Genomic DNA, 12,995 nt, shown 5'->3' with positions numbered 1-12,995 from the left:
TGCGGTGCCTGGATGAGGGACGAAGCGAGGAGGGGATTGTGTGGAGCCGGCGAGCTTTGGGAGTTGCTGTGAGGGGTTATGGGCTTGTTGGGGAGGTCTGGAAGCCTCTGGATCTTCTCTTCCTCCGTCGGCTGGGGGTGACCAGGTGAGGAGGATGACGTTGGGATTTCTCTTCGCAGAAAGCTCTGCCGCCCTCATATGGCCGCTGCCCCTCCTCTGACCCCCAGCGGGTGCTGATGTAAGCTTGGAGGAGTTCTTTTGTGGAGCTCTTACCATGCACACACACATACATATGTATATTTTTACCTTTTCTTTCTTTCCTCATTTGCTGCAGCGTTACCCCCTGCTGCACGACCCTCCTCACAGGCAAACAGCAAATCGATGTGAGGGTTTCCACAGAATCCGCTAGGTTTTTCCTTTGATGCGAAAGTAATGAAACCTCCCCTAACGTGCCTTTCCTTTTGCAGGGAAAATAGCCTTTTTCTTCTTTTTTTCGTTTTTGAATAGCGATTTTAATTACTGGCAGCATTCACTCAAGCAGTGACTGCAGTTGCTTGTTTCTAGAGCAGTGCTTTTGACTTTCTCAGCCTACACCCAACGGGTTTGGGGTATTTGCTCGCTGCCCCTCAACACCTGTATTAGCTGTAATGTGAACCTGCCCATGGAGCTGGCAGCAATAATCACAGTGTTTTGCAAGTTGTCTTCAGCCTAGTTGTGCACATTGTTCCAAACAATGAATATATGAGAATGTACATCTGTAAAAATAGTTCCATTCCGGCTCCAAAGAGCCAAGTACCTGGACTGAAAATTCACCCGTGATATTTTCACCCCCTCTTTGCAGGAAGAACAATTTCTTTATTGTGCTTAAATAAATTTAGGTAGAGACAAAGGCTATTGCCTACAGCCTGGTCTTGCTCCTGCCAGCTAGGGCAATGCTACAGCTCAGTTGCTCTTGTGAAAATTGAAGTATCGCTCTTAACTTTTTTCCTCCTCACTAAAATACAAAAGAATGGGACCAGAGACTATTTTTAGAACTAACCCCTCTTCCCTGTCAAGAAAAACATCTTTTTCCTGTGAATCAAGTAGCAGTATTTCTGTACTACACTTCCTATGGGAATAGCTACCACCACCTAGGGAAATATTCTGTACCTAACCCCTCCTGGAAAGGTGCTTTTTGAAAAGCGAGGAATGTGTAATGCTGGGAGCCTTCTGAAATCTGCCAGGTACTAATCAGGTGTTTTGGCTGATTCCCAGCCCCTCTGAGGAAAGCTTGATACTCAGGTGGTTTAAATAGAGCATGCCTTTTGTTACACTGCACACCTACCAAAGAGCATCTCCAAGGCTTTCGGGAAGTCAGCACAGAGGGTGTGGGGAACCACATGCTCTCCCATGCATTTATTGCTCATCTGTGAAACTTGGCCTCCCGTATTCAAACAGCCTCATAAAAAGGAAGTTGCAGCTTGCAGTTTACTCACTGTTTCGGCTGTGCGTAGGGCACTGCATTGCAGATAACCGTATAGGAGTAATTCTTTTCTTAAATTATTTATTTTTATCTCTCATGCAGGATTTTGTGGGCAGGGAGTGGTTTGTATTTTGATTTCCTTTAGCCATATACAATCAGTTTGGCCAGGAAGCAATGAATCTCATGGGTTCCCTGAGAATCAGGGATAGAGGAGGCAAACTTCTACATCTGAGTACTATTTCTGTAGAGCAGTGACGAGCCAAGTCCTTTGTGAAACACCTGCTTCTTTTCTGAAGCTAGACCCTATTTCCTCACCCCCCTGGCTGAGTAATAGTGTAGCAGATCTATGTATTCTCTACAGGTTTTTTGTTCTACAGGGTTCTTGCCCTAAGGAGCAAGAATTCTTTGAGGTCTTCCTTCCAGCACCCAGACTGCTCAGGCAAGGCAGTGATAATGTTTTCTGTTACATATGCTTTTATAACTCTTCGGTATATAGCTATTAATTTTGAAACACCAGTTGTGAGTATTTAAATCAAGTCTCCAGAAACATGGCTCTAAATCTGTGGAAGAACTTGGCAGAATAGTTCTGTATTTCAGCTGCTTTGGTAGAAAAGTAACACATTTAAACATCGCTAATGAAGCAGTGTGACACCTGCAGTTTGCAGGTAAGAGCTTAGCAAAAGCAGTCTTATAGTGCCCATATTGTTATGGACTGCATTAAAACTGCATTTTTTGGAAGAACTTGATTAGAAACCAGCAGGGCTGTAAGTGTGCCAAGTATCAGCAGACAAAGTCTTGTGATGGGTTACCGTTAGTCGTATTCAGATGCAGGATGTGGTATTGCTGATTCAGCCTACCAAGAACGGTCTGGGGAGCACAGAAATAAACAGTGACATGTGTTCCTTCTATTGGCTGACCTAAGTTGATATGTATTCCCAGTATCAACACTATAGACATCTTTGTTGTTATATACATATATTTTAATCTCTGACAGCATAGTATCATCGGTGTGATAGGTGCACACAAGAATGCCAGACAGTAATTTCAGGAGAGGTTCAACCGGTGACCAGCTTTCCGCTTACCCCACAGCTCAATGCAGTTGAGCACTAGATAATCTATGTTACTATTGTCTCTCTTATGTAAAGAGATTGAGCAAACTGGTTTGTAATCACTGAAGGACAATACAGTAAGTTAATGATGAGGAGCAAGAACTATACTGTAAATAAATTAATTAGTCTAAAATCTCCAAGATCTTTACTCTGTTTTTCTTAGCATTTGTTAAAGAGATAAAAGGCAAAGTAGCTACAGTTTTTGCCTTTTGTACGAGATGAAAATGTAGTGTTTTTATAGTGCCTTTGCAGGACAATGTTGTCATACTTCAATATAGTCTGTACCTTTGGATACTAAATTGCTCTTCCAAGCTTCTGACCTGTCTTTGTGCTTCTGACAGGGAAAATTCCTACAGTCATCATCTTTATAGAATCCCTGAGTTAATAACTTTTTCAGCAATATTTTTCCTCCATAAGTCTAACTGGAATTTAACACTACTATAAATTCTATGAGTCACAGAGAATGGCAAAAATGGTAGTAAGAGGGAATCAATTATTAAAGAAAGCATAAAGATTTATCTACAGCATCCAAGAGAAGGAGTTAGAAACAAGAAAGTCCTATGCTAATATTTTTTTGAGTTTCATTTCTTCACTCTATAAATTAAATCCCACTTGTCCCAGGCCCCTTCTGCACTGTGTCTGGTTGAGGAAATCCAACCCCTTGCTGCTTGCCCAGAATGCCCTAAATCTGATTTTGCTGGGTTTCTTTTGGCCTATTTTGTTCCAAAATTCTACATCTATCCTGGAACACCTCAGTAAGCCTGGTTCAATTTACACTTCTTAAGATAGAGATAAAATTTCAGCATTGAATTTGGAATATTTGATCACCAGCAATTAAGCTAGATTCACTGTTCATTTAAGTAAAGGGAAGTAAAATCTTTCAGGATTGCATTAGCATTTCTTCTGCATTGCAGAAAACCTGACTGTAAATGCATGTAAAGTGTGGAAAATACTAGTGAAAATCTAAAGACTTCTCCCACATTTTTTCAGTTTCCAGTACAAGCCTTCAAGAGACAGCTGCTGTAATTTTGAATTCCTTTGGAAGATGTGCCATTCCAGATAAACATCAGTTGCATCCCCACTGCTAATTATGCAGGGGTGTAGGAATCCGGGATATAGCTCTCTATTGTGCACCACCTGTTGGTAGGACTGCTCTCTGTATCAGCGACTCGAGCTGGTGAATACACAAAAGTGAGTATCCTCTCTTTTTGAATATAATTTATTTTGTAAGGAAAAGAATATCAAAGTTCTTAAGTACGTTTCTAAGGAAATGTAATTTTCAAGCAGCTAAAGCCACTTGTTCTTGTGCTTTGTGCCTCAGACGGTAGCGGTGGGTCTCAGTAATGAAGGTTTCTGCCTATTGTGTCTTATCACTTCAATATTAATGAGTGGTGAGCTCTACATCTGTTATCGTCACGCATTTTCCATACAGAGCAGCAACTAAGCAATACTACAAAGCTAAGCTAATCTTCAGAGCTTTCTCTTCATATTTTCCTATTAACGCCTATTGTCATTTTAAGAGCTAAACTCTACCTGAGGACGTGCATTGAAATGACTCTCTCTTCTGTCAATAAATAGAGACCATGCATACATTTCCTGGTAAAACAAAACACACTTCACGAGCCTCTTCATTCACATTGTTCCAGGGGTACTGAAATTGAGTTTCTTGATTCTTTCCTCTGATTAAAGAGTGTTATAATAGTAGCAGTTAGAAGAATAATTTCTGCTTGTGGCAGAGGACTTTAGTCCAGAATCTACTACTCCTTCCTCTCATAAACTTCCAGTTTTTCTTGCTTATTTTTCATAGGCAGCCCTTCCTTTATTGAGAGCTACCAGCTGAAAAGCAACCGATCCCTCTGCCCTGGTCTCTTGAGCATTCATTTGTGGCTGCTCTTTTCTGTTTCCTCAGAATATGCAGTCTGTAACTGTGGCAGTTTTGCACAGAGAAGTCATGGGGATGGTAGGGTCAGAGGACATAAAGTTCCTGTAAAGTCTAAAAGGAAAGTGAAACGTGGATGGAGATGGAGATGGAGCAAGTAAGAACAATTTCTAACCATTATTAATTGGTGCTGCTGTTCAGTTTTTGCTGTTTTGTTGGTAGTGGTAGTTAATATTTTGATTATATTTGATAATGTTTCTTTTTATCCACGCATATAGTTGCTCTAGACTAGATATAATCAGTCACATAATGAGATGAATTCATGTGAGGTCACAGAGTTATTTTTACTCAAGCATATGAAGGTGTGTAATTTTTGCTATATAAAATATGCTAAGTGGCAGGGCGTTTCAATGTGTTGCTTATTTTATCCTTCAGAATTTGCTAATCACCAAGCATATGCGCACAGTTCCAGAGAAAACAAAGGAATGCAAAAGTGTTAAATGCTTACAGCTGCTCTGCTGAGGCAGCAGCCACATGCTGGCCTGTTGTATGAGAATTAATTGGAAAAGCTTCTACACAAAATAATCATCATCCGACTCGAATTTTAAGAGCCAATTTAGGATGTCTTACTTTTGGAGAAATAACTTCTTACAGGCCTTCAGAGCTATGTTCGATTGCAAAAATATCTGCTCAATCAGGCACTCCAGAGGGAGTGAGATACGAAGAATAAAGTGATTATCAGAAATCAACTAATTCTTGTCCATCCCTTTCTTGGGAGTCAGAATGAGTTCATGTAGGTCATAACAGACAAATCTTTCTCTAAATGTCCTTAAAGTACTTTCACTATCGAGAGTCTGCAAATTAGATTTCTCTCTTGTTCTTCCTCCAGTGAGCACTGAAAACAATTGATCGCATCTCTGCTACAGAAGAGGGATAAGAGCAAATGGAAACTGATGAGCTCAGTGACTTGGTGTATGAGAGGGTGAGGTAGGCTGCCCGTACTGGAATATATAAACATTATTTGTTCCATACTGTATCGTTGGTTTGATACAGTGGGAACTTGGTTGGGTTCCTATGAATGTTTCTTGTTTTAGAACAAATAACAAACCCATTCACCCTGGTCTTTTGCAAGCAGGACATAAATCTTAAACACTTAATCATTTTTGCTGATCTGCTTTGGAAGTTCCCTCCAGTATTCCTGCATTTCTTGTTTGTGCGTGAAGCCACTTCAAAGCTCTGACACATTTGAAAAGGAGTTATCTCAATATATTCCCTTGTACGTATGTATATACACTACACTATGTGTGTAGTGTTCACAAACAAGTCATTTGCTCAGTTACTGAGGATGAGCCTTTGTGCTTTCAAATTTAGGTTGAAAAATGAGTAGTCAGCAAGGCCACAGATAGCCTGTAGCAAATGTAGCAGCCTTGGTAAGTGCCCTTTGTGCTGGTACTCCTCTTAGTCTCTGTAATTTAAAAATCAGAAATTCTAGTAAAGCATATTTTTAAGTATTTAGAATGAAATAATGTCTTGCTAAGGCATATTTTCCTTTTACTAGTTTAGCAGTAAATATTTTTTTCAAAGGTGTCAAGCTGCTCGATGCATAATACAATTTGAAATGAGATTGTGTAAAGGTTACTTGTCGGCAACATTCTGACGTTTCTACTTTTGTTTGGAACTTTTGGCATTACATGCACTTTATATTTAGCATCTTAATATTTTCCATTTGCTTATTCCTCAGTCCCTCTGCAAAAGTAGAATGGCCTCTGTTGGGTTACAGAGGTGTTATTCTGGTCGTGTTAGACTTCAGGGTTGTTTTTCAGTTTTGAAATCTGCAGTCCCTTTAACTCACTTTTCTGAGAGCAGGAAATATTTGGTTAAAAATCCTAGTGAGGAAAAATCAGTAGACCCCATTAACAACAGCTTTATTGTGACACAAATCACAGATTTATGTGGGCAGGTTGTTATTTCTTATGCATAGATACATCATCCAGGTATTTTTATTGAAAGGTAGTCAGGTAGTCACAGCTGCCATGACCAGTTCTTGAGATAAAGAGAAAACATGAAGGAGAGACCAGCTGCCATTTGGCTGTGAAAGGCACCAGGAGCTCAGCTTGTGAGGAAGAGGAAGGCATATGAAGGAGCTGAGGTAGAACTTTGAATCTCCTGGCATTAGGGAGAATTGCAAAGTGTGGATTCCTGTGCAGATGTCTTTCTTCAGTTGCATTTTCAGTTTCTTTTTGCTGTAGGTTTGTAGCTTCCTCTTCAAGAGCACACAAACCATGGCCACCTGAAAGTTACTTTGTGTCACTTGCAAGAAGGAAACCTTGCTCTTTCAGCAAGTCACTTAAGTTCTCTGTGAATTGGCTCTCATATCTGTTGTAATGTACAATCACTTTGTAACTGTCTGTGCTTCAATACTGGTGCCATAAGCTTCAGCAGTCTACAACCACCTCAGACAAAAGCATCTTGACTGTCTATAACTGGAACAGACCACGCAGATTACGTTCATTTCAGCAGCCCTGCCAGCAGTGTATATGCCTACAAAGATGGTGAGCTTCTTCCCCTGCATATGCACTCTGTTAGCTACTGATATCTTTGTCCCTGATTATTTCAGTTCCTTATGTTTTCAGAGTTTAATCCTGTCTCCTGGAACATAGTGCTCTGTTCTTTACAAAACTCTTCTCCGAGGCTTGCACACATAGACATGGCAACTGGCTTTTAAAAGAGGCAGTATGATCTACAGCATGTATCATAAGACTGAAAAAAAAAAAAACAGAAAAGCATATTGAGAGATAGATGCTACCCCAGATATCAGAATTTTTGTTTCTGGATAGTAACTTCTCATCTGCAAAACCTGAACTTTGGTCTGAACACTTTTGCTTCTCTCAAGAACACATGACCAGTTGTACCATTAATTAGAGGATGCAAGAAAAGTCATCTATTTGTATAAACTTACAGCAAAGAGATCATCTTCTATTAAGTATGTATTCAAACAGTATGTCTATTTATATACACTCAGGCTACAGCATTCTCTAGAGAAAACAGTTTAGGTAGATGTGTGCTCACATCATTTTTATTCTAGTAGTTTTTCTTTCATAAATATTTGATTAAAATTCATACAACGTTCTTCCTGTTTTGATGTGTAAAACTATAAAGCAGACATTAAAGTATGTATTTGTTGTTCGAAGATATTATTTTTGGCACCTGGCATTTAATTTGAAATAGAATTTAAGAATCTAGAAGAATCTGATGTTTGACTGGCTAGATTGTGAGTTCCAAAAGGAAATTAAGCAGAACCAAGTGTTATGTCTTGCTAGTTAATGAAATCAGCAGAAGCATACCATTGACTAAGGTTCTGTTCTCTAAAATAAAGTGATTTCTCCTTGTTTACCATTAGGTTTTTCCATTCTTCCACTTCTGGAAACACAGGCTGTTTGTTTGGAATACACTCTCTGTCCCATCTGGTTTGTAATATGTTCCTATTTGGGCATTTGTCAGTCAAGGGAAGTATGTGAGTTAACAAACATTTCTGTGAGTTAAACATTCTTGTGAACAACGCCTATCAGAATGTGGGTATCAGAAGTGGCAGATAGAGCATGTGCTCAGCAAGAGAAACGCTGCATTGCAGATAAAGGGAAATGGCAACGTCAAGACTGTGTGCATCTAATGGTAATCACAACAGGGACTTGCAGATCTTAACATGCTACAAAGTTCTTACAAAAATAACAGCAGAATCAGCAGAATGACAAACGTAATACCCTCCTTTAATTATTAGTTTTTACGTGTATTTGGATTTTGGAAGCATTCCTGCCCTTAAACAGCACAGTGCCTTTTAAAGCCATGTATCAAGTGACTTGTTCTGTACTGACTCACTATTTATTCTTCTACCAACAGTGTTTTGTGAAGCTGAGAGCTACCAACCATGTAAGTACCTTAAGCTGTGTTGCGTAATTTTAGCTATTATGAGTTATGCACAGCAATAACCAGAGTAATACAGTGAGAAAAGCTATGCTTTTACTGCAGGCCATTTTTTCCTGTGTTCCTCTTCCAGACATAGCACAAGAAGAAATCATCTTTTATTTTTTTTCAGTACGCTCTCCCTTTTTTCATTCCATTAGTGTTTTTCTCAAATGCTTCCAGAAAACATTCCCCTTTTTATCCTTCCATTCCTTTCATTTAGTAAGTCTTTCACTTACCTATTTTTAGAGGGTTGTAAGCACATGGAAATATATATATTCTATCTCACATCTATTTTACATGCCTTTCACGTGGGGTTCAGCCTACATTTTCTCCTTGGGTTCTCAAGCTTCAAATCATATAAAGCACACAAAGCAGTTCATATATACTACTTTCCTTGGTGTAAGGTGGAATTTCAGAAGATACACACGAACCCATCTCTGTTCCTGGCTCATCACAAAACCGGTATAGTCAATAGAGATTTCTTTCAGTGGTAGCACAAAGGCACTGAAGAAAGGTAGAGAAATGCTGGCAGACTTACTGCCGTGGATCCAAGCACCAAATTATCATGATGAACTGCAGCATCGTAATACAGAAATGCCAGGAGCTGGCTGCACTTTATCTGGGTACCTCAATAATAGAAAGGATCAGCAACAAACGCATTTATAATGACGTATCTTCTCCATAATTGGAAGTAGGAGATAATTCTTTCTGGCTTGTTCTTTTCTTCACTGTGGCCTGCTGACAACACTGTACATGGCTTTTCTACAGCTAGGTAGTAAGGCAATGCAGTTGTTAGGTTTGTGGTCCAGTGCTGCATCCATCTTCAGGGAATTTATTCAGTGAGCTTCTTGCTGCTCCAGATGGATCCCTGGGAGCTTGAAGCTGGGTTTGTTGCTGCCATGTCCTCATATGGCTTATGTTCAAGATGGTGTATGGCTGCACGTTTTAGAGTGGAGTAACTAACTCCTCTCCACAGAGATGATAGAAGGACAACTTAGAGTAGATACCCAATTTTTATGTAAATAGAACTGTGAGATGAATAACCATACTACTCTGAAAACATTTTGGGTCTTACTGAATTCAAGTAGATGTTGTATCACAAGTCCCAGTGCAACTGAGCAGTGTCATATCCACACAAGCCTTGTCTAGCCTTTCCATTTGTTTAAAATCAAGAAGGTCCACATGTCTTGGAACTTTCTGTGGATTCCAGATAAAAAAATAATGAGTTAACCTATGCTAATTGTAAAAGTCTTAACATTTTTGTCTGGATTTGGTGGTGGAATGTGCTCTCATAAGCATAGCTATGCCTGAACTGCAGATGCATGTAACAGTGCTTGTTGGTGCCAGCCTGGCTGGTTTTATGCATTGCTATTACAGGACATTCACAAGAGCCCCGCATTAGCATTCCCCACTGAAACACAGAAGGCTTCATTTAATCTATATGAAAAGAAAAATGTTGTTTCCAGCCAGGTCTTAATAAGTTTCTGAAGCTGCAGTTATACTTTCAAACTACTGCTTGACGCCACATGGAATAATCACCGACTGTGGTACAATTGCATTGAGTCTAACCACTGCACAAGGCACAGTGGTCCCCTCGATCACATCCCAGTCCTTTTCTCTCCAACTCGTGACTGCCTTTGTCAGAGCCTACCCTGTTAGTATGTTCTATTTTAGTATACAGATAAATTAAAAGATATAAAGCCAGAGGCTATAATTCAGGAATAGATGACGCAGTTTTTGGTTTTCACCAAACTAGAATTTAGTTGTGCTTTGTAAATGACACTAAATGCTATCTCGTGGTTGTAGCCCTGAGCGCTTTCTGTTCTGCCTGTCTAGAGAATGTGACTCTATTACAGGAGAAATGAGGGCACTTGTCCTAGGCTACAAAGTGCTGCCCACTCCATTGCCAGAGGGTTCTCTGGTAAGACAGACGTAGTGCTCATACGATGGGATAATTTTAAAATGTCTTTCATAGGTCTGGACTGGAAGCTCCAGGGTCAATGTAAGCTTCTTTGTAGCTGAAAGGAGGAGAGAAACCAGCTTTTGCCAAGGGCATCTGCTGAGATTCTCAAGCACAGAAGATACTGACAGTGGGAAGTGCGCAGTTGAAAGGTACAACTGGGAACAAAACCAGCTCAGCTGGGAAGCAGGCAGAGGCGTCTGGGTTTGGGCTGCTTGTATTACATCTTACTCAGAAAGCAGTTTCCGCTAGAAATTCATATATTAGAGGACGTTCATGCTAGTCAAAGCTGCATTGCAGGGTTTAAACTCAGCCATGTAGCAGTCTACACAAATGGAAAGGAGGACAATACTCTGCCTTGCAGAGATGTCTGCTCAAGGGGCACCCCGAGGGAGATGGCAGGAAAGGCACGAAGGGGTGTGAGAAGCTATCGTATGACTAATTGCTGTTTGCAGCTGTGGATAGACACGTGTTTAATTATCTGCTACATGCATGCAAATTTCATTTGCAGTCACTAGAGCCCAGGTGTTCCCTGGCATAATACAAAGTACAACAAACAAAAGGAAAAGGTTTGGAGAGCCAACTAAGAGGGGCTAGGAGGGGCAGCTTCATGCTGTATTCCTTCCTACTGTATGCTAGGCTTGTCCTGCCATTTTTCTGACTTCCAAGTGTAGATTTGTACATCCATAGAGAGAGATGAAGCCTGTGAACAGCCACTGCCAGCAGCTCACAGCCCAGGCCACTAGCAGGGGCTGAGGTGGAATGAACGGGGTTGAGCACCCAGCAGTAACTTGGAAGGGAGCAGGGGCTGGGCTCCTGGCTGCCTCCACACGGCCTGCAACTGTCCAGCAGAGCAGCACTTCTCTGTGTTCCTGGCTTGCTTTTCTCCTCAAGGCATTTCCCTTGGTAGGGGTACCTCCTCTCCTAGCAGTCTTAAGGCTCACCTTTCCTTCGCCTTTCTTTCTTCTTCATCACAAGTCCTATTCCACTGTCTAGGCTCGCATCTGTTCTTACTGCTTTTTTTTTTTCCACTGCTAAGAAGTCAGTATTTTATCACAGAAATAGACTTGAACATTCATTTAACTCTTTGTAGGAAAATGCTTTTTGTAAGATCTACACATTGCATTCCCAACACTCAGAAACAGGAGTCCAGACAAACAGGGCTACTGCCTTCTTCTGTCAGCCCTTATCAGGTAACAATAAAGCAATGCTGATTTATACTGATCCTGCACCTGGCCTTTGTTCTGCTTCAAGGCATTCAACCTCTCTTTGAAAGGTTTAACTTATTCATTCCCATTTAATTAAATAACAGCTATGATCATTAGTGTTTTTGTGGTGTCTGTTTTGAATTAAATTTGTTCTGAGCGTATGTATCATGTTGATTATTTTATCTTTCACAATAAATGCAATATATAGAGATTTAACAATCACATCTTTCTTTTGTGCAAAGGTAACAGTTCCCAGAAAGATTTTTATTTCTTTGAGCCTGACAAAGGCACAGTGGGACCAATGCAGCTTCTACAGGTGTGGAGGAGCAGGGAAGAGCCTGAGGACAAGTAGGCTCAGAGGAATGGACTCATGGCTGTCACTCTGGGACTCCCCTGCAGTCCCACCCTCACCCCAAAACCTGCCATTCACAGTTTATTTCCTTGGCCTCCCTACTTCCATCCCTAATGCTGCTGCGAACACCATCTGTATTGGTGAAAAGTTTACATTTATGCGTATTTATGGAGAAAAGCATTGTGTCAGGTTTTCTGCAGCCTCTGTCCTGCCAGTTATTGCATAACCAATTTAATCTGCAATAAAAATTCTCTATAAAGCTTGGCAGTAAGTTTGAGTACAGTTTTATAAACTGTATGTAGAGCCTTATGCATATTTTAATAAGGTATATGAGCCAAAGTCCTGTGCAGTGGTTATATCTTCCCATTAAGGCACTGAACTTTGGATCATGCCTACATGTTTTCTTGGAGAATTGCCCAGAGCGCCTTTAACTTCTCTACTTCAGTTTCTGTCTCCAGGGGTATGCCATTACCTTTGATTTAACTGAAAGCAGCAAAGAGAAAGAACTTTCTTACGTACTTGTCACCTTGCTCTGAGTTCTATTCCTGGGAAGCTTTTCCTTAGCCACAGGAATTGGTGATAATGAATATTACTAACCCTCCAGGTATATAGTATTCAGAAAGCAATTCCCATTGGAAAGAAAACAGAAGGGGCTAGGAATAAGATTTGTGGCAGGTGTTATTACTTCACAAGGTAAATCCTCTATACAAAGAAGTATCTTATTGGATGGGGCTGCTGAATCACAGCCTGAACCTTTGATTGATCACCTGGGGTGAGCAATGAGTCAGCCACGGGAGCACAGGTGAAGGCAATTCACCTGTGCTGCAGGAAGGGGTGGAGCCTGGCTCCATCTCTCCTAGACCCATTTAAGAGCTGACTGCCAGTGGGGAAGGATCTCTCTGGAGATCTGCTCTATCAGAAGTTCATCTTGCGAGCCCAGGACAGGGTGAGTGACTTTCTCTCATTTCTTCCAATATAAATTATATTAGCCAAGCTCCTGGATATATATATATATATATATATATATATATATATATATATATATATATATATATATACTAT

At 40.5% G+C, this 12,995-nt stretch overlaps 1 long non-coding RNA gene across 2 annotated transcripts in view; it reads left to right on the top strand.

The window, feature by feature from the left end:
- Positions 1-6: 6 nt before the first annotated feature.
- Positions 7-12,995, top strand: part of LOC104910292 — a 16,924-nt gene continuing 3,935 nt past the window's right edge. The window contains exons 1-6 of one of the 2 annotated variants that reach the window (XR_004159241.1): positions 7-145; positions 3,562-3,762; positions 4,481-4,607; positions 5,340-5,437; positions 8,348-8,377; positions 10,389-11,566. This is a non-coding gene — a long non-coding RNA (uncharacterized LOC104910292). The remainder of the gene's footprint in view (positions 146-3,561; positions 3,763-4,480; positions 4,608-5,339; positions 5,438-8,347; positions 8,378-10,388; positions 11,567-12,995) is intronic. The other variant, XR_004159242.1, reaches the window with a different exon arrangement.

This window comes from Meleagris gallopavo, chromosome 3, assembly GCF_000146605.3.
Source record: "Meleagris gallopavo isolate NT-WF06-2002-E0010 breed Aviagen turkey brand Nicholas breeding stock chromosome 3, Turkey_5.1, whole genome shotgun sequence".
Lineage (NCBI taxonomy): Eukaryota > Metazoa > Chordata > Aves > Galliformes > Phasianidae > Meleagris > Meleagris gallopavo.
This window is presented reverse-complemented; position numbering and strand designations above follow the sequence as displayed.